Below are 24,279 nucleotides of genomic sequence, written 5' to 3'. Positions count from 1 at the left end.
GAATTGTAATCTTTGATGGGGGGCAGGGATGAGAGCTCATTTCAAGTCAGAAAAGCAACAGAGAGAATTTCTGATGAAAACCCAGGTTGGCTTGAAGGTATGTTTAGATCTTTGTAGCTGATGCCAGCAAGGTATGAAGACTTTATATATCAGTGAGAAATTAGGACTGTGCCTGGTCATCTGCCAGAAATAACTCCTCTGGGACTGGTTAGGGTGGATGGAGTAAGCCACTGCTTGGAGACACATGCTGACTACACACTAACACAGTCAGATCAGTCCAAACACAGGCAACATCTCCTGTCCATCACTTACTAGGGTATCTGCTACATAATAGATGTATGGGTGCATGATCAAAAGTAGGACAGTCTGGCCTGCCAGGTGCAAGTAGTCCCTTCTATAGGAAGAGACAAATAGTTCCTGCCTCACCACGTTCCTGTGAGAAGGGAGGGGAGGCAGATCCCTTTTGCCATGGGTAAGGCTCTTCAGAGAGTACCTTGCCCATGATAAGCACAGATTTTGCCTATCAGCCAAGACACTTTCCTTATTCCTTTTTCTTGTGCTTGGTTGCATCACCCTCACAGAGGACAACACTTCTAGTAGGCAGAAAGGTCATGGAAAATGGCCCCCAGTGAACAGCCCCCAGCATTTTTCCACCATCGTGATATGGTATTAAGTTGCTCTGAGAATATCCTGCCATGCTGATAGCAAACAGATGACAGCAGAGTCCACTTACTAAAATGAGTGTGGTCAAAACAAAATTTGATACAAGGTTGTGGCACAGAGCTGAATACAGCTACCTGTTCCTGCCCCCCTTTGCACTGGAATTCTTCTCATTGAGGTGTTTCTTCTCTTTCATACATCCATGCAGGCGATGAAAGCAAAACAAACTTAGAAAAGGCAGTGTGCAGTTGCATTCAAGAGTATTCTAGCAACAAACTTATGTAGTTGATGGACACAAATAAAAAAAATAAATCCCCAAACATGTTCTTTGCTTACAGCTTCTTCATTTCCCGCCCCCCACCCCCCCTCCCCCCTGAGATTTTTATTCTCTATATTGCACCCCAGTATTATATTTAATGCACTAATCATCCCAGGTAATAATGCAATTTTGACAACATTTTAATTTATTGATGAAATAATGTTGCCTTTGAACACCTGGAATGTGAGGCATATTCCTATTTGCAATCTCCATTGCATGAAGTTTTATAAACTCACTTATCAATCCCCTAGTCATCTGCACCCCTTAGCATGATTCTCCTATCTCTATAATGTACAATGACTGAATTTCAGGAAGCAATACCTATTCTGTGCTTGGCTGCAAGTCTGAGCTCTGTTTTAATATTAGCTTACAAAAGTGGTCCTTTAATGAACACTGAAGTCTTTTGAAAGGGAAAAAAATGTCAGTCTGGTCCTTTTGACCTGTAGAAGAGATGTCAATTTGCTCACAGTAACTGGAAAGCCGTGACTGCAGACCTAAAACCTAATCCTTTGAGCTATCATGTTTGCTCAGTAGCAAAGAAAATTATGTCTAAGGACACGAAGTAGCAGTTTCAAATCACGAGTGTCTGTTTTTCTAAATATAAGGAGCAGCTTTCCCCTCATAGTTAAGACTGTGTCACCTATATGACCCAATAGACAGCTGTAGCCAACAGAAGTCTGGATTGGCCTGACAGTAACAGATGAGCTGATGGTCCCATGCCCTTCCAGTCAGGCAGCCAGCTCTTCTAGATTGGATTTATCCATCAGGGGAGCAGATGTGGGTTCAGTTAGGAGGCAGTCATTCTGTTAATGCTCTGTATTGCTAGACAATAACCTCCGGCCTGTCCCTGCAGTAACTGGTTCATACTTTTTAAATCAAAATACAGCCATCTCCAGTACACTGGGACCCTCGTTGCAGCCCCTCATTTCAAATGCCACTGCTCAGCTGGGGCAAAGAGAGTTGTGACCTGACCTCTCCAATGGTGTCTATCATTTTCTGCTGAGCCCAATGAGCTTGATTCATAGGATCAAGGTAAAGAAGAAGAGTGCCTGTCTGGGATTGCTTTTTGCTACATATATTGAAAGGAGCTACCTGGAGAGCGCCACTTGTCAGGCGGATGACTAATAAAACATGTGATACAAGCACATTTAACAAGCACGAACATTGGTGTCTTGAGCAGTAAATGTGCATCTCCAAGCTTTTTGGACTTTTCTTGAGCATGGTAAATCTATACAACCAACAACAGAAACATGGACAAGAATTTACATGCCAGTAGAAAGCACGCATATCTCCTCTATAGCTTCAGCTCTCCTCCCTCTCCTGATAAAAGTTCTACATTTCAAAAGCCATCAATCAGCAGGAAGACATAGTTTCTTCTTTCTGAGCCTATTAACACGTTCAGCACAATAAAGGGGGAGAGGAAAACAAGAGGAAAATGATAGGGGGAAACAAAACAAAACAAACCCACTCTTCTTGCAGTTCTGAGAAGCATTTACCAATCTCATCTCCCGTAGAAAAATTCTGCTGTTTCAGGCACTCCTGAATGTACTTAGCATTGCTCTTGAGCACACAAAACATTCCTCGCAATTGCCTTTGCATCCCAGCAATCCAGAGAACATCTTACACATTTATTACAGAAAATCTTTGAAATCTAACAGATCTTAAGCTGCACACAGGCTCTGAGTGCGCCCACAGCTCCCTGCCACCCCCCTCCTGCCTTTTGCTGAGTTAATCCGCAGCTCTGCCGGCTAAGGGGACTTACCAAGGGCTTTTCGATGGGAGAATGCAGTTAGGCGCTCTCACACACTGGAATAGCTGCTACCCAGTAATGAAGCAGGAACTGAGAAGTCTCACTCTTTCAATAGCTATTCAGGTAGTGCTGCCAGCTTTCTCTAGCTCTCTGCATACACACACATGGGGCGGGAGGGGAGAGAGGAGGGGTAGAGAGGGAGAGACGCAATAAACTCTGACTATAATTATGAGAGCTCCTTTCTACAAATTACAGCAGCAAGAGATCCCTTTAGCAGCCTTTTTAGCATGATCTCTTCAAAAAGGAGTCCCTTAGAAGAAGCACTGCATCCTTCCTCCTCTCTTTTTTCCTTTCTTTTTTTTTTTTTTTCCCCATAAGAAAAATTAAAGCCAGCTCTCTCAGAGATTTAGTCATTGATGTATCATAGGGAGGTTATTGTTGTTTGGAGTTTTGATTTTTTTTTTTCATTTTATGATGAAAGTTTTATTATGAAATTCAGCCTGTTTTGCAGCCAAAAAGAGATCCGACTCTGCTCTTTGTGAAAAGCAGCCTCCCGGGAAAGCAGTTTAGATCAATAATTTCATGCATTTAATGACAGTACTTAAAGAAAGCATCTGTGCTGAGCAATTCACTAACTGGGAAGGTAACAGTTTAGTAAACACCACTGCCTTTTTTTACCTACATACACTATTAAGGGAAAAAACAGTACCACATGCAAATTAATGGGAGGATTTATAATGAAACTCCTGAACTTGTCAATATTTTACAGGGAGCAAAGGTACAGTGCCCCAACATGCTCGTTCCACAAGAAATGAGTGTCCACTCTGTCAGGTAGTGATGATGTCTACTTGCTCCTAATGCAAATTGAGCAGAAACTGTCATAAAATTTTGGAATATTATTACATTTGGCAGAGGGATTTGAAGGATTTAAGAAAGTTAAATCTCCAAGACAGATCCTTTCTTTATTAAAGAATCCTCTTCCTCTGACGCTTTAAAATTATTTATCCTTTCATTACTTCTGATGTCACCTTTGATAAAAATCAGATAAAATATATCCTCTCCCAAACTAAAAGAGGAAAGTGTTCCCTCCATCAGTCCATCTCTCTTTCTCACACATAATCACCTACACACATGCACAACACAATACCAAATGTAACAACTGGGGGAAAAATAATCAATTTCCTTTAATTTCCTATCAACTTTGTTCCCCATATAGCAATGGCTTTGTACAGGTCTTGGTATAACCTCAGCAACCACAGGATCATTTGTAAAGCAGATGAAAAAAGGGTGAAAAAATTATGCAGGGCATATGAATGTGACTTTGCCCCTGTGAGCAATGCAGGCAGCACCACAGAGCCAGCTCTGCAGAGCCCCAGTGTGACAATGACTTTAACTACTGTTGCTTGGTACCACCATTCAGAAGCATGAGGAAACCTCATAATAGGGATAGAAATGGAGGGAACAGAAGAGAAAATAATTAACAGAAGCCTATGAAAAAAGCAGTCACAACTGAGAGTTGCCTTATTGACAGCTTTATATAAAACACCTTAGCGCACTGCAACACTCCATGATGCTCTTGTTCAGACTGCTAACCTTTTTTTCAGGGGATGCTTTCAAACACAGCTGTCCAGTTGTTAATCTCTAAAGCATGTACTTAGTATATAATTGCTCTTCACCAAAGACAAATAATTCTGGGGCCTTGCCAAGTTTGTTAGGAAGTATTCAGGCAGAGGGTATTTCTGAGGCTTTGACTTGTCTCAGTAGCAGGAAAATTCTTGAAAAGATGAATACTTCTGTCCTTTATTGCTCCTGCCTCGTTCCCGCTCAGAGTGGACAGGACGGTGGGTGGTGGATACACCCCTGTGTTTAAACTGAAGACCAGCCCTTCCTGGCACCTCTCATTTCTAAAGGGGCCCCAACATGGATGGATTCAGGAGGGATCTGGTGTCATTGGAGGGCATGGATAGTAGTAGCCATGACTTCCAAGTCTTTGATTTTCCTGGTATAAAAAGAAGGGACTATTAGTGGCCTACAGCCTGTGCATTGCAGCATTTCACTGTTAGCATCATTTGCTGTGGAAATTCACCTTTATGAATTCTCTATTTCTCCTCTGGAGAGGTCAACCAGGACACCTGCAAGCTGCGATGCTTGCAATGCTGGAGAGCTGCTCCCAAGGTCAGAACTGCTCTGTCAGCACTGTTGGGGGCTGCCTGTCAATGTCTCAAAGAGAACCCCAGCTCTTCCCCATCACAAGCACCCTTGCTGCAGGACCATGAGGGTCTTAAATCCCCTCACTGCACTCCTATAGATGGCATGTGCTGCCACAGAAGGACAGAGCATGGCTTGGGGAAGAGCTGCAGGTATCTGCCATAGGTAGAACATGCCTGCCTTGCAAGCCGTACTAGCTGAAATTCTTATTTCTGAAAAGCTTGTTTCTAGAAATTATAAGTAAAAGGTGGAAATCTCTTTACATCATGAGGGCAACCTTAATAGCTGACATTTGATATCTTTTTGCATTAAAACCAAACTTCAGCTACTCCTCCATCTGGGTTTGTTAAAAGAAGGCTTCACAGAAAAGAATGGAAACAGAGGGTTCAAAGGGTTCAAAGAATACCTATTATCTTTAGAATGATAGGAGGGCTCTGTTCTTAGGGGATTATCTTACTTCAGTCAGATCCATGGGTCGTTACTTGAGAGGACATGCAACTTACACGTTAGTAAAAAAGATTCTTTTTTGTAGGTAAAGAGGCTGGGAGAGCTCTCCCATAAATTGCTGCTCTTCAGCTTGGAAAGAACTAACAAATCATCTGTGACCTGTGAATCTAATTTTACTGTGCAAAGAACTTTTCCTCTAGGGCTCTTTTCCTGATACATGTATCTATTTGCCATTCTTCATTGACATAAACCAATTTCTGTGGTTTGCCTGTCAATAACTGTACTTAACTCTTAACATGTAATGGTGAAGCCATTGACCTCTAGTAGAAGTAGGTTCTTAAAGAAACAGCTCTCATTTTCCTGGGAATGCACAACATTTCACTTTCAATACACCTCTGAACTGAAATATGCACTTAATATACTAAAGGATAAGGGTGATATATGGTTTTTTGTATTTCTTGAGTGGAGTGGTCAGGCAGTGGAATAGGCTGCCCAGGGAGGTGGTGGAGTCACCTGGATGTGTTTAAGGGAGAGTAGAGTAGGGCTGATGGTTGAACCTGATGATCCCAAGGGTCTTTTCCAACCTGAATGATTCTGTGATTCTGTAATGCTACTCTCCATTGTTATGAACTAGGAGTTTTACACACTGATACCTTGCTTACTGTCTGAAAATAGTAAGACCTATCTAATAGGGCACATGATACATTGGCAGTCAGTGTGGAGTGTGTACTCTCTGGTGCAAGCATGTCCTAATGATGTTTTTTCCTCCGTCTCTTCATCTTTTTCCTAACACTTTCCATGCATGACTGGTTGGCCAGAAAGCTTACACAAAGGGAGTAAGTATCAGCATATATTTCACAATGATGTCAGAATTATCCCACTGGCAGTATTACAAACACAGGAGAACCAGTATTATTTTTTCAATGAAGAGTCTGACTGATCTGAGAAATGGAAATAAGTAATTTGTGCATGCAATCACCCTCTGCCCTGCAAGTGACTCCACAGACATATTGTCCTAATGAAAGCATTTCACTTTTTGTGGTGGTAGACTAGATAAAACTGATTTCTGAAGACATAACCACCCACTTTCTCTCCTTTCTCACAAAACTCTAATCATTTTACAGTACAAAGATACAGACACAGCCTGTCTTTCAGACAGTGAATTTATGTGTGTCAGACTTCCAGAATCAAGTATGTACGGATTAATGTCACAAGTGCAAGATTTTACTCCATTGGTTGAAGACAATTTATAGAAGGGAGATGGGGAATTTCTGTGATAATGCTTGTATTCTGTTCTCATTTACATGCAGGTAAACCTAATTACAATGTAGTTACTATTGATTTTCACCCATGTTAACTCTGGTCTGCAACACAAAATTAATCAAGCTAATGTTGTCAAATATAGGATAGTATGTAAAAAAAATCACAAATGATACCTGACATGTTGAGCTTCTGTACCTATAAATATTGACTTGTGGCTTTTTAAAGTCTGTATGCCATGAGCAGGAACATCTGCAATGTCGTTGCAGAACCCAAACCTCAAGGTTGAGATGTATCACCCATCGGGTTTCCAGGCCACACTTTGTGCCGCTGGAATTTTGAAGGTGTTATTCTGAACAGGTTGTTTCTCCCTAAGTGGAAGAAGTTGATGGCAAATGACAGGTTTTTTGAATTGTATATCAGCACTAATGCACTGCTTGTGTCAGCTGAAGAGAAATATAATTCACAATAATATTTATTTATTAATTAGAATTACATAAAGTTTCATAATCCAGGAGGAACTGGTCATGGAGAAGACTCTATGAACCTTTTGTATTTGTTTTTCATGTGTTTAAAAGAAACCGCACAAATTAGTCTTGATGTACTTCAGTAAAACCAGAGCTATTGAGTTGAAAAGATATTCTATTGTGAGGTTTTCTGAGGTGTTCATGGTGAGGAAGGTTCTAGGCAGATCCGTTCGAAAGCTCTGTCTGAGTCCCATTGTAGTGGGCTTCTATCCTTATATTGCCCAACATAACAGATTGAAAGACAGATGACTAAGTCTGACACTGGACAGGCCCTCGGGACATGTAAAGCCGCCTGTTTCTGTTACAAAGACCCAAAGCCAAACTAGGGCAACCCAATGGCAGCTCACCAGTAACTGAAAGCAAACCTTAATCTGGGTTTACACTTTCTTATTTGCATTTGCGGAGTTTTAATGGCCCTCACCGCCTATTGAAATCTTAGGAGGCAGAAACACAGTTTTCATGGTAATTGCTGTTGAGCAGACATATTAAAATACCTGAGAAATACAAAAGAAGGACATCAGAAAAGGAAGTACTAAATTAGCACAAGGAGTACATCTGTCCCAAGGAGGTGACAGGGAGCAAAATGCCTCTGTGAAGCATGCAAAAACAGTAGCATAAATGAGATGGGCATAGAAATGGTCAGTTCCTGAGCCTAGTGTTTTTCTGGCAGGTCCTTATCTCCACATGCTTTGGTCTGGCTGGGAGCCACCACACAGCACAGCTTACTTTACTATTCTCTGCATTTTGAATGTATTGGCAAATTTCATTCCTGTCCATTAGAGCATTTGTGCTAGCACTGGGGTTAACTGACCTGACAGTGGGTCTGTTTAGGTTCCACTTCTGTCCCCATCAAGCTGCTGTGGAAGTAAGTCCTAAGTGATCTATAGGAGACCGTTCCCCTCTCCTGACTCTGGATGGTTGTGGTAGTGGCTAACAAGCATGTGTGGGTGTTGTTGCTGTGCTTGATGGAGAAGAGTCATGTAAGCGTGACAGAAAAAGAAAGCTGCAAACATGGGTTGTACTGTTTGCTTTGAAAGTGCTGAAATGTGTGGTTGTGATGATGCCTTCCAGACCTGTCATGATCATGGGGCAATCGTGAAAAAGTTTGGGATGTGACTCATAGCGCATGGTTTCATGATACAACATGAGATGAATTATCAGCTTGCCTCTGCCAAAAGGGACAGTCTGGTCACCCCCTCCCACCTCCTTATCCTTGTTGTGACTTTTGTGTCATATCTTGAGCCAGAGCTAGGTCTCAGGTTCAACACATTAAATTGCAGAAAATTCACCCAACATATGAAGTGGATGGTATGTCTCTGAGTCAGTGATCGGAACAGGTTTATGTTAAGTACAGCTGAGTGTCAGAGCCAGCACCGGACTAAGTCTTTAAAGAAGGATCAGTGGGCAGGAAGGGGTGTGAGAATTCTCCTTTTCAACAGCCTGTAAACATTAGCCCAGCACAACCTATTATAAAATCATACATGAGCATACCTCTGGGGTACTGTACTGCATTGCAACTCTCTGCAGTCACAAATGCCTTTAAGATTATTTTTACATTAAACATTGCCCTATATAAAGTTTAATCATCAAAGAACAATATACTTCACCACCAGAAAATGGAGTACCTCTGCAACAAACCAGATTTGAAATATCCCAAGGTTGTTTCCTTAGATTATCAGAGAGGAAAGTGCTGGAGAAAAAACTCAACTACCTTTGAAATGTTAATTTTTCTGTTTCCTAGGGAAAGGTAAAAACAGGATTTCACTGTTGTTCCTTTTATGTGAAGAGCCACTGATTACCCCAGTTCTTGTCAAAGGTGATGGGGCTGACAACATAGAGGGGAAAAGGGAAACTAAAAAGGGAAAAGGACAGAATTCCTCACTTCAGCCTGAGTCTGAGTCTAAGTTCACATGAAAACAACACAGACATAGATTAAACACAGAACAGTGCTCATCATATCATCCATGTGAAGCTGAGATACCAAGGAGAGCTGAGTACATGTGATGCAGGGAACAGAAGGATATTTGGCATCTTCATGCAGTGCTTGTACTTGGAGGCAGAGGTTACCTACCACTTGAGTAATGTTGCAGCTTCTGTCCATGTGCCCCTCTTTATGCAGAAAGTAGGGTGTGGAGGAAGAGGAGTCTCCCCCTGATGGGGTGCTGCAACGTAGCCTGGATTTGTACCTGTGCAGAGAACCTCAGTTGTGTTTCCAGACACAGAAGTATGTGCACAGCCAACATGAATGTGATCCGACTGAGGAAATGGTGGTTGAACAAAGGAGACAACGTAGACTAGATCAGGGTCATATAAAACAACAACTATTATTTTTAGGCAAAGCACAAATGAACTTCCTACAATTAACCTGACATTCCATGTTGACTTTCTTGCAGGACACAAATCCATGCTGGCATTTTTTTATGTCCTATGACTATCCAGTTCTGGATCCATAACTGATCCCTTGTGTTGCCTCTGCCCCATAAAACCACAGCACACTGCAAGGAACTTAGGTGAAGAATACCAGAAGAAGGTGAGGGGTAGCTGAGAGATTCATTCTCTTTCCGTACCACTGGAGTGGTAGTTACATCTTGCCATGTCTTGTCTTTGAACCGAGCCTTGCATTGTTACCCAGGACACAACCAGCCGTGGCACAAGGCCATGTGATGAGACCCAAAGTAAGGGAGAGAGTACAATTAGCTGCTTCCAGAAAGAGAGTTAATAGTCATCAAAATCATACTCTGGCTACCATGGAAGCTGAATTGCCACATAAAAGTTAAACAAAAGCAGTAGAATGAAGAACTGAGGAAAAAAATTAACATTAGCTATTTTTATTGTCTCCCTGAGGGAAAGGGATGAGAAGAAATAATGCTAAAAGCACAAGAACATCTGATAAAGGTTTACTCATCTTACAAAATCCTACTCTTTAATATTTTTTATTCTATGAAATATAAATTAAGCCATTAGTACTCAAGGGGGTTTTGGTTTCTGAATAAGTACAAATCTAAATGCATTTTACTCGGTGTCTGAAAACCTTGAAAGCCTAAGAAGACTTGAGATTATCCTAACTACACAAATAGGGCATTGTGGAAAATGTCCTTCTTTATCGCTTACTTAGTCTTAGGTAAAATAGTGCAAAGCTACTCCTTGTATGAAAAGAATATACGCATCAGCCAAAATATTCGGAGTTGATGTTTAGCTAAAAATGTAACAATGGAATTAGTCCAGTTTACACCTGCAGAGCATCTATGTATCTGAGAAAAGTGTAACAGAGGAACAAAATACTACTAAATCAGTGTGTTCCTTTTGTTTTCAGTTAATTCCCCCAACGCTGCCTGTGCACGCCCTAGGCTTTTTTGTAAAGATTGGGTTTAAATTCACCATGTTGCTATGCACTTAACTATGGGTTTATATTTCCGCTCAAAGAATTCGTGTATATGGTTGTTGTTTTTGTCAGACATGAGTCCATAGAGGAATAGAAGGCATAGAAATATCAGATAATAAGAGCATTTAGAAAACAATGATAAATCCCCAGCAACATAATTGAATATATTGTAAATTTTAAATATAATTTATGGTTGATTCTTTCCTCCTTCTTCTCTATATAGGCCCATGGCACTGAAGAAATAGTGATGCTCTCTGCTACAAGCTGGGCATGAGAAGAATATGGCTAAATCTCCTGGGTGCTCAGCACCTTTAGAGGTTCAGCAAGGCTTAATGTGAGGCATGTCAGAAAGCCAAACTTAAATTCCTGAATGCAAACTTTCCATTCAACATTTTTCACAAACAGTGAGGTTGCTGAGGAAAGGCAGGGAAGGATTTTACTTCAGGATAAGCAGTGGCAAAGGGGAGGAGAAAAAGCCTTCCAGCAGCAGTAGATGTGGTCTGGGTATGTCTATGCCGTCCTTCGTGCTACACAAGTGCGCTCTGGCAAAGAGAGCCTTTTCCTGTGGTGGAGTGCACATTCTGCTGCACTGGGCATGGCAGGAAAATTTGGTATCTATCTCCCCTGAGGATATCAGCCTAAAGGGGCATGAAGTGTGATGATTAGGGTAATCCAGCTACATGCAATTTACGAATTCTGGCTGACATGTGGAAGTTGTTGCTTTGAAAAGGCTGCTGCAGGGGGTTGGGGTCCTCTGCTTGCTGAGCAACCAGGGACAATAGAGGGCTAACCTTCATAATTTGGACCAGACAAGCCAGCAGGCTGACTGAAGCCTGGTAAGACTAGCTGGCTTTAAACATCATTACCAGCAAGTTCATTTTTCTGCCCTACAGGCTCTGTGTGTTTACAATATACCCAATGGACTGAGTGCCCGTGACTTGAAGATAACATTGAATTTGCAGATGGCAATGGAAAAAGGCTGTGCTGCCCTAGGGCAGGGAACTCGCATGCTCCAGAATTTCATTTCCCTGAAGAAGTAACCAACAACCATCCCATGCCCAGGAAATGTGCTAAAAACCAGAAAACGGAAAGAAGTGCACAAGTAATAGGAAACCTAAGAACCTGCAAGCTGAGCAGGTTGGGATCCAGTGCTGAACCATGGAAAGGGTCCGTGTAGGTGTTGGGGAGTTGACTTCTTACGTTTGTGGCATTTCCCTTATAGGTATGAGCCAAAATGATGCTGGATGATGATGGAGAACTTCTGGATGGCATCCAGACCAAGTAACAAGCATGTTGCTATAATGTCAGCAGTTGCTAACATGTGTGGAGGTCTTGCTGAAAAGAAGGGTGGAGAAACGGCTGACCTGGCCCAAGGGGAGGCATCTTTTAGAGGACAACCATCACGAATCTAACTTTTCATATACATCCTACTAGTAAAAGGTTGTCTGCTATTAACAGTGACTATGAGGTTTTCCTGTGATTCATCTTCATACCTTGGAGATGGACAGTTGTTGGGACCAACGGTTGCCACTTCATAACACAGATTGCAGTAGGTCAAAACACTAACTCCATGAGATGAAGTAGTATTTATCAAATGGTACAACACATCACTGTTTAAAGAAATCAAAATCCAGTGTTATAAAATTATTATATGCTTCTTGACTGTACTTCTCCCAGTATTTATTGCCCAGTGGGGTAATTGAAGGTGCTTCAAAAGAAGGTAGATAAAGAGATTTTGAAGAAAGGAAATACAAAAAAGTAAGAAGTAACAGCTATTAATTCTTTCATCTTCATGTATGTAACACAGCAATTTTAGATTCGCTTACTCATAAAGTCATTATACAGTTGTTATGGAAGTGTCAAGCCAATGTAAAGCATTTTAAGCAGTACTAAGTGTAAAACCAAATGAATTAATGTGTTTTTCACGGGGTTTCTTTGTTTGTTTTCTTGTATTTTGCTCCCAGGAGAGAATCAAAATGAAAACCAGAGGCCTGTTCCTGCCAACTTTTGTTCAGCTAAACCATCCCATTGATTTCAACAGAATGGTGGAAATGTCTAAGCATTATCCACGTGAGCAAAGCTTAGGAATGCCAGCTACCATAATTGATTGCAATTCTGTCTTCAGTGCAGTGTTGATTATATAAAGAAAATGCTTTGATTTCAAGACATAAAAAATCAATTTCAGTTTTATTATTATGTGTCTTGTACCTAAAGCAGACTGAGACAGGTTCCCTGTTACCTTTCATGCTATATAAACCTTAGCACTCTCTGTAGCAATTACACCCAGCGTGAATGTGATGTCAAAAGCCAAGTGAGAAAGATGACCAAGAATATGGGCAGCTTCATTTTTAGGATTCACCATTCTTTTTTACCTTTTTGTGAGAGATCAAGGTATTATTTGGAAACATTAGACTAAAACAGTGTAAGAGGAGTTCTTTCACAGAAGAAACATCTTGTTTCTTGAACAGAGGGATAATTAGCTTGCTGCAAATGGTATCCAGGTCTGTTCAGATCCTGTGATGAAATAGAGATAGAGCTCATGGCTTTCTGTACTTTACTGTTCAGGTACAAAGGCTGGCTCACCAACAACACACTTGCAAGTGCTTAGTCCTTCATAACCAGTCTTGGAAATCAGCCTTGCAGTGTAGGGCATAATCAGGCTGTTGGCAGACCAGCTGCCTTCCCCAACAGAACATGAGAAAAACCTATTCTTCACTTTTAAAAATTTTAATTGAATGTATCAGTGACATTTCCCAGTGAAGTAAAGAGTTTGTCGGGGGTTTTTTTGTTTATTTCTAAGGGCTTCAAGAGAAGTTTAAAGCAAGATTAGAGAAACCAAGGGAAGTTGTTTCCCCCCTCAACAGCTCTGATGAAGTCACACAATGAAAATACCTTTCCATTTTGAGAACTTTTTAGTGGTTGAAGTCACTGAGACTGCATGTTTGACTGTTGCTCCACAAAGAGAGCCAGAACACAATTGTTAAGAATCATCATCATGTTTACAGTACTGACACATTGCAGATTAATTAGACAATGTATAGATGGAAGGGAAAACAAAAAGGCAGTGACTAAAAGATGACGTTTAGGGTGGTTCTTGTGAATTTTTATTGGGTATTAGTTGCAGTTAGTGGTCACCTGTACAATGTTTTCTGAAAGAGGGTTTGAGCCAATCCTGGGGAGGAGGCTGCATATCAAAAAGGTGAAGTGGACGCAGGAAGATATGCCAGTCACATGTAGGGGAGATCCCAAGTCACATAGCAGAGCATCTCACATGGTAGATGAGGCCTGTGTTTAGGCACCTGCATCTCACCTTCAATGTTTTAGACTCAAGAGAAGCACCTCTGGTAAGGCTAATATCTTCTTACAAAGAAATAAATTCACAGACTAATGACCATGACAATTAAAGTGAGAAACAAACCACTGAAAAACTGCCTATGCTCAGCCTTTTATCATCTAAGCATACAAGGTGGTATGTCTCTGTTTAGAGATAGGATGAGTCCGGATGATTTCAGAAACAGCCTCATGTTACACAGACCTCAATTGGTGATAGCTCACTCAGCAACCACCATCCTTCAGCAAAACACCAGGTGCAAGGAAAGGATCCATCTCCTTCATTAACATATCAGTGTCATATATGTAGCTGTGTTTTATCCTAGAGTTAATCCCATTAATTAAAATGTGCTATGAAAAACCTTCTTCATAGTATGTGTTACACCCCCATAGAAACATTCACATTGATCTTGGATTTTGCCTTTAGCACACTTAACTTCTGGGTCTGTAGTAATCTGACATACTTTAACTATGAGAAAAATCTGTCTTTTTTGACTACAGCAGCACTGATTGATTCTGTGCTTAGAGACGGATTTTTTTTTTATGGGCTTTTATTCAACTGATGTTTCAGAAACCTATTGGTTGGTTGTATTCCCACAGATGAAATAAACTGGTGGCACAGGAGAAAACTGCCACATTTGCTGAAATGCCACAGACAAATTGCTATTCCTTTAGCTAACCTTATTTTTTTTATTTATTTTCCAAGAAATGTGCTACATTTCTAGAGACCAATTTCAAGTAAACTGAAAACTCTGCCTTTATAAAGAAAAATGAGATAATATGGGGGTAGGGAGAAAGTAGAAATATTTCTGGTGATTCAGAAAGTTTTTATTTTTTCACAGTAAAATGTTATTTAAAAGCTATCCAAAGTTCAGTGCTGTTGGGTTTTCTGAAAGACCTGTAGACTTCACTCATTATTCAGGTGAGTGGTCCAAAGAGGTCAGCAGGCCCGTTCTAATGAGTGATGACATTTAGCAAACTCTTGCAGGCTGAAAAATTAAAACACCAGTTCTGTAAGATGCCTCATGCTGACAGGTGTCCCTGTGTCCAGTGTCTTTCAGAATGGGCACAGGATTCCATTCAGGTGATGACATTTTGGATAAATAGGCAATTTTTTAAAATGCTATAGCATACTGGCTGTGCTTTGAGGTATGTTCATGTGAATGAGGAAAAGAATGATAAGGCTGAGTGTATATATAAGCCAATGAAAGACAGTAGCTGTCTAACTTGAGACCTGTTCATCTGGGGAAAAGGTCCTAACACTTTTGCTCTTTTCAGTTAAATTGCTTTGCCATTATCTGTATCTCTAATTTTCTTTCAGGCGTCCCCTGGGAACAGAGAAAGGAATGGACATATTAGAGGGATCAGACAGCTGTGAGTACAGAATCTATTGTGCAGTTAGAGTCAAATTATTACAGGGCTGATCTTGGGGCATGCCCAGAATCCACAACCCTTACTAAAGTTAAAATCAGGAGTCCTCTGCATTTCACAGATACAAGCTACAGCAAAATAAGGACTCAACTGTGTTGTTGCTAACATTGACAGAATTTTTAGACCAAAATCCACAAGAGATTTAAACTCCTCAACTGGAGATTCCCAGAGCACTTTGCCAGCTGTGTATCTTGGCAGATATCTATATTAATTTGTATGCCTACACATCCACCACTGCAGACAACAATTGTTGCTGAACTGTTTGGTGTTTTCTACAGTATCTTGACTTTGGAGAATGGCTCTTCCTCAATACAGCATTATAAAGCAAATAGCTGTTTTCCCAAACGTGGGTTCCATGCAAGAGGGATGAGATTTAGTATAAGTAATCTGGAATGCAGTTGCGAGTGAAGAAGGTGAAAAAGTTGTAATTAAACTGTTAACTAACCTTAATTTGAGCAGCATTCAGAACAGGTTCAAGTCCACTTCTGCAGGTGGTGAAGGGTCTGCTCACCTTTTTAAAGTTCATGACACCCTCACTGGAACAGCAATACTGATTACAATACAAAATATTTCTGAGACTTGAGGATTACTTGAACGTTGGGTACACTGTTGGGGAGTTGCAGAGGGTAAGAGCAATACTAATGCAGTAATAAGATGACTTTGATATTAACATAATTAGTTATTTCAGATATAGGTAAATTGTTTTCTTCTGAGTATTTCTGCTCCTCAATTTAAAATCAGTGGACCAATATACTATGCTGCCAAAATCACCAAGAGATGTCAGATAGCCAACATAATAAATGAATCATTACACAGTATGAGGGAATCAAGGACAGACACCAGCAATAGCAAAAAGAGGTTTCCTGGGATGGCGAGGAAACCAAGCAAACACTGTGAGGGTAAAAGCTCTAGTTGTACATACATGTATGACAGGCCCCGCTTTTCACTTTTAGAGTTACCAACATGCAAACTGCTCTAAACATGAGGTATAACAACATGTTTATGGATTTATGTTTTAGTCAGCCCCAAAAAACTGCTGACAGAGGTCAGAAATGTGACTGACATTAAGGGGGCTGTAAGATGTCAGGGCATGTCTTAGCAGATGGGCAACTAAACAGTGTTGATTCTTGAGGGCAATTCTGTCTTCAAGTACTAAAAAGGAATGTGACTTACCCTGAATTATGAGGAGTAGTGAATTATGGTATGTGGTTGGTGTGGACCTCATCTGAAGCTGAAGGGTGACTTTCCTCCCAATAAGAATCTCTCTTGCCTATTTCAAAACCATGATACCAGTCCTGGAGATTTTCTTGGTTTTTTCTCTTTCTTCCTCCCATCAGTGACTGTAATGTGAGATGATGGTTGTAAATAATTACTTTTCCTCTTTTCTCTACTTTGTGGGCCATCTGCTTTTTACTCTTTTGTCTGGATTTTGTAGTTGGCAGCAGAATTAAATTAATACCCAATAATTTTTGCAAGGTAAATTCAGCAAAATTAAGATTAGCTATGTAATTAACTCAGTATCACAGGAGTTTAAACTCCAGAAGATCAATTTTTTATTTGCATATTTTATTATTGCTCCCAGTCTCATCACTCACACTCTTCTTCTATGATTCCTTTCCCATCTGTAAGCTCAATATTTTTCCCCCTCCTTTCTCATTCTTTGCTATTCTCTTACCCTTCTTTGTTACACAACTCTTGCCCAAGTTCCCATACCCTAATCCCTGTTCTACCTTTACTCCCAGATGTCTCCATCCCTCTCCTTCTCTATGTCCCTCACACTTCTGATTTCCTTCTTCTCTCACCCCCTTAAATTCTCTTTTCGCACCCTTTGTCTGTCATGGTATGAAGGGGAACTGGTGATCCAGCTGTCGCACTTCAGGCCCTCACACACTCAAGCATGAACTCACCAGGGTCACCATGCTTTTCTCTGCTGGGAATGGAGAGACACATCCCACAAGCACAGCACATCAATATTTACTGCTATGGAAAGTACTCTGTGGGAATGGCAGCCCGGCAGCTGTTCTTCCAGTGGCTGGTTACTAATAATGAATGATGATCGCTTTTAGTTCTAGAGTGAAAGATGTCTTGACGGATACATTTTCATTTGCCACCCTGTTTCTTGTAGTGCCAACTTTACAGAGTCATGGTGATGACTGGTGTAGTAAACCAATAATTGGGCTATTTTAACTTGAAGATCGATCTCCTGCCATCATTGTTAAAGAAAAAAATACCATGTTAAGTTTTTTTCTGATTGATTTTTTTCTAAACATGTCAATTTACATCACTGAGTTTTAAGACAGCATTGATCTGAGCAAGCAAACAGATGCAGAAATATTACCGAGGGCGTAATTAGCATGCTTTCCCCCCTTTTTCAAGATTGACTTAAGATACCTCGGTGACCGTAGGTTTTTTCAGTTGATAACCAAACATTACCTTGGGGAGTATGCCCTCTTATGACATTTATCCCATCCTACTTGAACAGAGATGGGTGTTTTTAATGCAATCCATTTCATAGCACACACACTGTTACTGCTGAATACAGACATATCCGAAGTAGGACATTTCCTGGTCAGATTTGCAAAGCTGTGACAAAAATTTCCCTGAATCTCTCAATTAGATACTATCTGTGAAACATTTATAAATGCAATTGCCTTCTAACAATATATGCTCTTTTTCCACCCCTACCCTTGACTTAATTTGGTGTATCAGTTTGCTTGTAGATGGAAAGATTGAGGTCTTGCCATCACTTGAAATGAAACAGATTGATTTATCCCTGACTATTGTAATTATGCCACAATAATCACTTTGCCCCACAAATGACCTCCACCTTGGTTGCCAGGCTGGAGTTGTTATTTGGTTTCTTTGCCGACCAAGATCCTTATTCTTCTCATCAGGTTAATCTAAGCACTGTCTGCAGGGGGATTGTTGTATAGCTTTAGACTGCAGGCTGGACTGAAACATCAATTGTCCATAGTATTCGTCCAGGGCATTTTTAAGGATGAAAATTGGAGTTCACCTAAATGGGAAGACAAGCCTCCCTAAAATTCCTACTCTTCACAGCAAAATACTGTGTCATTTACAATGAGGGAAGTAGTTATGTAGTGACAGTTAAATTTACCAGGAGTATGAGGAATAAAACATTAACCAGTGCAATTAATTGTGGATAAAAGACTTGATGGAAAATGGATTTCAATTTGTTAAAAGTTTGACAATGACACAGAGTTTATGTATGCACATATATCTTAAAAAAAAGCTCAGTAAAAACTTCTTTCCTAAATCAGAACTTGTCTGGTTAAAAGAAGAAATAATTAAGTGTATGGACCTTTCCATATATGAGGATGCTGTGAGCACATACAGGTTTGCCATTGGCTATGAGACACTGCTTTTATTTTTAGTAATCTGCCTTGAATTACTGCTTTTCCCTTTTTGTAATTTCTGTAATGTTTTCATTTCTTCCCCAGCAACCTCAGTCTGAAATGTTTTCAGTAGTCACTTGCAGTATTATTTCCACAACATCTATTATTTATTTAGATGTTGCTAATAGTACAATATTTCAACTGTCAAGAAACCTGATGTCTAGACTTTCTCCCACTTCCTATGGTTTGAATGACAAATACATTGCACCTTCTGAATATATTTCTTAATGCTAAATAGTAAATAGTTCACTAGATTTGCAAACTTAACATGGAGGAAGAACTAAGTTTTGCTGAAGGAACAACTTCTTTCTATCATTTGTACAAAGTGTGTCATGTAGGTATTTTCTTAGGTCCCCAGTTCAAGCATTTTTTGCTATAAAGCAATAGGAGTGTATGAATTACTCCTTAAATGCAAATTTTGAAAGCCTCAAACTTGACTGGGAAGCACTTAGATTTCCATTTCCTCTTGTCCCTCAGAGAAATGACTCTTAACATTTATTCTCCAGTGAGAATCCAACGAAGTCAAGATTAAAGATCCCACAAACTTCTGTAGCGTCAAGTCTCAACTGAAGCTGTAACTGAATTGATCAAATAAAAATATGGAAATATCAGCTCAGTTTTCACAGAATTATTTTTTGCAGGTCAAACATAGTCAACCAGTGTTGCAGAAGACATCACCCTTTACAGCTACTGAAGCAACCATATTGTTCACGTTACCCACTGCAGGTAGTCTCTGTCCTCTGTATAAGCCTCTGTTTTTTCATTCTAATTCTGAAAACATAAGCAGCATCAAGACTTCTCACTGACAACATATCTTCTGACAATCATTGTCTACAGACCACTGTATTCTGGCTTCCCATTTAAAATGAATTCCACAAGTACCCTGGAGAAAGCATGATATAGTACCAAACTAGTGTTCTTGCTTCAACGACATTTCAAAATGGCCCAGTATGACTTGTGGAAAAGTTATTATAGGACAGTCTCCAAATACATCACATTGTTCCTTATGGGTTTCAAAAGTAGTTGACTTCTCAAGGGTGTAGTAAAAGTGTCCACTTTTGACTTGGAATCTAAAGGAACTCATCTAATCAAGAGGACATGAAAATCTCCAAATTGACCAAGCCAGAGAATCCACTCTCCAGTGACTCTTAATTTATTTTACAATACAAGAAACCTAGAGAACAAGAGAGGCCTGTTATGAATGACACAGTTGCAAATGTTCAATGGTTCTCCTGGGAACTTAAGCTTCTCTAGACTCTAGACTTCTAGACTCTAGCTTCTCTAGACTCTATATCCCAGGATTATTTTCTTGCTGTGGAAATACAAGAGAATTTCAATGCAAAATTTACCTGCTGACACACTAAAAGAACAGAAAATTATTGCTTATCCCAATTAATCTGACTCAGATTTTTAAAGTTCTCTTGACAGATTGTGCCAGCTCTTGTTCCTTGTCGTCAGTTAAGTTTAGCTACCCAATAAATATCTTCCTTCATAAGAAATACCACCACCAGTTTGTTACTTTGCTTGAAATGTCCATTTTCCTCTCAAAAAATTTCCATTTAAGATGCAAGTCTAGACTGAAGCTACATATCTCAGTCTGTGTTTCCTCCAGCAGGCCTTTGCAATTACATTTTTACTCCTCTGGAATCTCTTTTTAGAAATTAATGCCTTTACGCTTAAATCATGAAAAATTTGGCAAAAATAGATGTGGTTATAATTGTGAATACATATGAAATTATGTCTATATACATACATATATATAAAGACAATTTAAGATTCAGAGACAATTCTGTACATATATATATATATGCATTGCATGTATGTACGTGTTATATGTAGAGAGACAGAATTTAGATAACTAGAAGTTGAAATAGTAAATAAAACATTTGAATCCTTGATATGTTATCAGAAGCGCTTCTTCTTGTTTGCTTCACATGTTACATAAGTCAACGTTTCAAATTAAAAACAATTCAAATAAAATGATACAGCTTGGTTAGAAAGTAGTGCCAGACAGGGGATAAAGTTTAGATATAAACTTTTTTGTTGCAACTGCATTGCTGTACATGAAAGCAGAAAAATTGCCAATAACATCTTGTTCTGAACACATGGTGATGTAAGCAGTGTTTCTTGGAGGTTTACAATGGCACCTTTGAGAATTTGCATGAATGAAATAAATTAGATGTGGTACAGAAATGCTAGGAATGCTTTTCCAGAAGAAAATACATTATAGCTGAAATGTGTCACTTTTTTATTTTCAGCAATAACATACAATATTAAGTAAGATGTGTTTCTTACCATAAAGCTACACTCGCATCTGTTCAGTTAAATACTGGGCAACCTCTTTGGCTAGCAGTTGTGGGTTGTTATCACAATCATTTACTATTCAAATAACATTATTATCAACATTAGTAAAAACATGATATCGTTTTTGTACATAATTTTATTCTTAAATGAATTCATTATAATTTTGGCAACAGCTTGAAACAGGCCAGAGACGCTGTTGGCAACATAAGCATCTAAAAGAGATGATCACGTCTGGAAAATACAGAGGGATTCTGTGTATTGTCAAAGTCACAGGTATCAAATCAAAGAGGTTGCAACAGCAGTCATGAAAAAGTTGTATGGATGTTCTGCAAACTGTCCTTGGGTAACAAAAGTATGCTCATCCTCTCACCCTCTATGTAGCCAATCCAGTTTGGTCACTCAGGAACTGTAATTTGAGTTGCAATGAGATGAGGGATTTGACATTAGTTATTTCTTTGAGGCACAACTTAGTTCATATATTTCTGAGAGACAAATATTTTTTTTCAGTAGCCTTTTCCCGCAAAGATTTTAATTGAAGAAAAAATGTCTTTTCAGCCCATTTTCTTATAGCTCTTATGACTGAAGGGAATATGACAGACTAGTTTCCCTGTCAGGATTTGTCTTGATGCTTTCCATATACCCTTTTTATCCAAAAGATTTTTCAGTTGCCTTAAAATCCAATAAAATTAACCCCTACTTACGGATTAGAGTATAGAAGAACAATGCTTAAAAGAATGTCTGAATCCTTGCTGTTCTTATGGGACCTAATTAAGAAAATGTGATTTTAATTCTTCAAGACCTAATTTCAAAATTATGATAGATAAAATCTTTGCTGCCAATCCCAGACTGTTGGGCTGTGAAATAGGAGCTGTGTTTTGGGCACTCTTATAGATGTGTATGTATTTGTGTACACACAGCTATACTTACTGCTAAATTTGGCATCTTCATGTTCACAGATAAGCTTTCTAGATAGAGCTGAGAAAGCACAGTCATTCTTGTGGGACTAATTTTGGGTTAAATAATAAAAATATATTCTCTTGCGTTTATTTCTGCCATCTCACACCAATTCCCACCATATATTTAAAAATAGTTATAGAATTCGTTGCAGGAATAAAGCATAAATCAAGAAAGAAGAGGACTTTTTCTACCCTTCATTGTCCGAGGCAGACAGCCTAAACTACTTAGGTACACACTCAAGGGGCACCGCAGAAAAGTGTTGCTCTCTGATACCGTCTGCTCTGAGCCTCTCCCTGCTGCAACTGTCATTATGTGAACACATTAAAGACTTCTATTTTTTTGATATGTGAACATTGCCTTGGGGTGTGCTGGTCACATCATTTTCTCTCAGTAGATAATAATCTGACATCCTCTAGCTTGTCCTGAGTTGGGATTTGTGGAGAATGGAAAGGCTTGTCCTATTGCCTTTAAAACCCAGTTTTCTGGGACTTGTGATGGATCTTTTATCAAAAGGGAAATATGACAAGCCTATTGAACATCGTCTAAAATGTCTCTCCTGTCTTTCAAGGACCTCCAACCCACACAGCCTCTCTTCATGTGAAATGTATCTGCTGTTCTCAAACTCATTTTCAGCATTCTTTTGACACATGTTTTGCTGCAGTCTTCCAATTCCACCATGAAATAATGTTTTACCATTGGCAGGAGACTGAACATGAGCACACAAGTGTTACGATCATCCAGAGAGCCAGAATCTTATGGTAATTCAAGACATCAAATCAAGGTAACACTGGAGGCAACAAGAAGGCAGCAGTTCACAGCAGAAGTCCTGAGGGACTCTTCTACAACAGTCTGAATCGATTCACTTCCACCAAGTGAGCTGGGTGATATTTTGGTGCTGCGACAAGATGCAGCCAGATCCTGCAACCTCAGGCATACCTCAGTATGAAAGACATGCTTGAGTACTTTTCTATAGCTACCCTGAAAAAAATGGCATGACCAGCTGTCCGGCATTGCAGGAGCTGTATGCCACTGTGAAGTATTTCTCCTTGTCAGGTTATGAACTCTTTAAACTGACATTTAAATTGCATTCAGGAACAAATCCTCCTAACTAGTCCAGACAGGGTTTTGAAAAGGTATCCGTTGGACAGACCTGCACTGACCTTCTGGAAAAGTCAAACCCATTCTGTTTGGCACAACTGTTGACAGAAAAGAGAGAGAAACAGAACCCAGCAAAGCAAGAGAAGCTTTTGGCTAAAATGCAGCCAAGATGTTTCAGGGAATTTCCTGTAAAATACAGTGCCCCAGAGCAAGCACACTATTTGCCCCTGCCTAGGGTTAGCCTGTTTTCCCCCAGATAGGCACTGTGGTGTATATGGTAATAAATGTCCTCGGGAGCCTAAAAGGGCACTTCAGGGATAAGAAAAGGAGAACTGGCGTACTGCATTCCATAGTTACTGCTACCTGAATGTATTTTATTTCATCTCTCAGTTTTATTAGTCAACTAATTTATTGGGAAAAAAGTTAGATTACTATGAGGTCTAGTCAGAAGCCTCATTGTTTTGTTATAACTATTAACCTTCTTGTTGCTCAAAGAATTTCTTTTCTTCAGTCTGTGTGTTTTGCAGCCATGGAGAGGAAAAGCAGTAAAACCTGTGTTTCTGATCTCACTGTAGCAGTACGGTAACTGTACTTCATATATTTGCCTGCTGAGAAAATATGCTGCTGTTCTTCATGGAAGGACTGAAGATTTGTATGTCTTGTCTTTGTGCTGTGCACATCAATTCCAGCTCATGGCTTCAATAGCTACATCAGTTAGGACCCTTTGAAACAGTCAGCTGGAAGCAACAGATATTCCCAAGTTCAATCAGAACGGAGCCAATCACAGGTCTTTTGGGGCTCCAAAGTCAGGGTGACTTCCTCAGCCCATGCTGTGCCGCTAAACCAATTCATTTACGAATTGGACATAGCTGATGCTTCCCGGCTCCACACCAGCTATGCTTCTAGTCCACTGAGGAATCAGGTGTCTCACATGAAACTGCAAGCTGACTTGTAGATAGACAGTCTATGGTGTGATGTAATTGTTGCCATCTAATTCTGATCAAACTGTGCCATTTGAAAGGAGAACAGAAACTGTTTAGCCACCAAAAAAACAAGTTCTTCACAGAATACTCCATCATCTGCATTTTTATGCCAGTGATTTGATAATCGGACTTTTTGTTCTAAAACACTTTCTCATGCAAAAATGTATAATCAATCATTTCTGTTCACATTGCCCACTGACATTTATT

General features: G+C 39.8%; 1 protein-coding gene across 1 annotated transcript in view; it reads right to left on the bottom strand.

Annotated features, from left to right (window-relative positions):
* ST6GAL2 (ST6 beta-galactoside alpha-2,6-sialyltransferase 2) overlaps nucleotides 1–2,842 on the bottom strand; it is a 177,422-nt gene extending 174,580 nt beyond the window's left edge. The window contains exon 1 of the mRNA XM_026850806.1: nucleotides 2,742–2,842. The gene's annotated coding sequence lies outside the window, so the exon portion shown is untranslated. The remainder of the gene's footprint in view (nucleotides 1–2,741) is intronic.
* Between the last annotated feature and the right edge of the window lie 21,437 nt (nucleotides 2,843–24,279).

The sequence above is a fragment of the Athene cunicularia genome (genome assembly GCF_003259725.1).
Source record: "Athene cunicularia isolate RWA chromosome 1 unlocalized genomic scaffold, athCun1 chr1_part1, whole genome shotgun sequence".
Taxonomy (NCBI): domain Eukaryota; kingdom Metazoa; phylum Chordata; class Aves; order Strigiformes; family Strigidae; genus Athene; species Athene cunicularia.
Note: the sequence above shows the minus strand (reverse complement) of the source record. Positions and strands in the feature narration are given on the sequence as shown.